Here is a 2162-nt window from a genome sequence, read left to right on the forward strand (position 1 = left end):
GGGGTAAGTGGGTGGGAATGGGAGTGAGTGGGTGGGAAGGGTGGGGATGGAGGGTGGTTGGGTGGGAAAGGAGGGTGAATCTGGTGGAAATGGAGGGTGAGTGGGTGGAAATACCGGGAGAATCCGCACCCTGCTCACTATGGACTTGGAGAGTTCTCCCACGAGTATGGCTTTGCCTCGCATACTCCCTGCGTTGGGGAAAGGAGGAGGTCGTACCTCTCTCGGGACAGACGTGGTGACTCAAGCGGGAGCTTCTCACGCACTGGACGTGGCACAGCATGGGCAGGGCCGGCCCCTGTCCTTCCTGCGGGCCTGTGAGGAGCATCCCGCTACCTGCACTGGCTCAGCCTCGCCCTCGGGCAGGTGGGTCACAGTTGTGTGACCTTGGGCTTCTGTGATAGACACGGCTGTTTCCGCTTTCTCCGGACGTCAGTGTACGCTGTGGACAAATGCAGCCAGTCTACGTGAGGTCTGCTCTGCACTAAGGACGGGAAGGGCTGAAATGCAAACTCGGGTCCAGACATAGCTGGAGGATGAGTGAGCCGCTGCTGGGACTCAGGAAAAGCTACTGTTTCGGTTGTGATCCAATAGATAATATTTAGCCTACCAAACATCTACAAAACTACCACTAATCTAATGAAGAAAAGAGCAGTCCCTGAACTCTGGGACCTGGTCTGATGCTTAAGGCCGGCCCTGGTGTTCTCCTATTGGCCACAAAGCTTCTCACAGGACACCTCTGTGAGAAGCCTCTGACGTGGCCACTGGAGACCGTGACACAGCAAGACCAAAGGTCACCATGCAGCCACAAAACACCAGGCTCCCCCTTTCCCACTAAGTGGGTGATGACTGCTTCTTTACCCATGGCAGCTTTATGCTTGCTTGAGTCCCTCCCTACAGATGCAACTGACTGCAATACCCAGTCACAGCATTGCTCCCAACCCTGAGTAGACCTGGCTTCCCTAGACCCTCCCCAGATTCACCCAGCAAAGCCCAAATCCTGTAAGTCCTTTCCAATCTCCTTTCACGAGTGGCCCCACAGTCCCCCATGGCGTGTGTGCTTCTTTGCTGAGAAGAATCGTAAACCCAACTGGTTCAGTTACAGGGGGTTCCTGGTGGTGTTTGTCTGAAGGGCATTAGCACAGCTGTCTCCAAATGTCATGGTTGTGCTCCACGGGCCCAGCCACAAAGTTCCACATGGGGGCTAGTGAGGCCCAAGGCACCACCCAGTCCCTTCTCCCCAAGACAGCAGTGAATATTCAGTCCTGGGAGCTGGTGACAAGGAGAAGGCCCTTCTTCCATCCCCACTGAGGTCCTCTGTGTCCTTCCACAGGCAGAGGCATGAGTTCTCCTGGGGTGAAGCGTCATGGATACTCAAGGCTGGTTATCTTGGATAATTGCAAAACCTGACCCACAGAGGCTCCATGAGAGCAGGAAGCCGACGTGCTCGTCTTCAGGTCTCTCCCGATGCACTGGTTTTCATTCTCTGGTTCTTCCCTTCTTCTCGATAGTAGAAAATGGGCTGGGCACAGTGGCTCATGACTGCAATCTCAGCACATTGGGAGGCTGAGGTGGGTGGATCACCTGAGGTCAGGAGTTCAAGACCAGCCTGGCCAAAATGATGAAATGCCATCTCTACCAAAAAAGTAAAAATAAAAATAAAAGAATGGAAAATGTCCTGGAACAGACCTTAAAGTCTCCACCTGCTGTGTGCCTCCTTGCTACCCATGCCCAGCCACTGAAGCTCCAGGTCAGGACCTGGAAAGTCACTTTCAGCTGCATCTTCTAGTCCTTGAGGTTCCTTCTTAGTCATTTCACTAAGGGGCTGTTCTGGCTTTATGCACTCATCTCCAGGGACAGCCTTGTCCACCTTTGGGTAACTCTGTCTTAAAGATCCTGTCTGGAGCCCTAAGGAGTTTCTTCATGGCTCATAAGAAACTGCAGGAAGAAAATAGGATCTCTCCCTACAGAACAGTGTCAGGTCCCTGAAGATGACAATCATGCCCTTGTTAAGCTGACCTGCTGCGGGATCCTGCAGCTGTCTCAGAGGGGACTCCATAAAGCTCTCACCTGCTTCTCCCACTGACGCCGTGGGCACCTGGCACATTTCTTCTGTGTAGCTCTGTGATCCTAATGACTAGCATTCGATAGGTGCTCAGCAAGCA

Source organism: Pongo abelii, chromosome 7 (assembly GCF_028885655.2).
Source record: "Pongo abelii isolate AG06213 chromosome 7, NHGRI_mPonAbe1-v2.0_pri, whole genome shotgun sequence".
NCBI lineage: Eukaryota > Metazoa > Chordata > Mammalia > Primates > Hominidae > Pongo > Pongo abelii.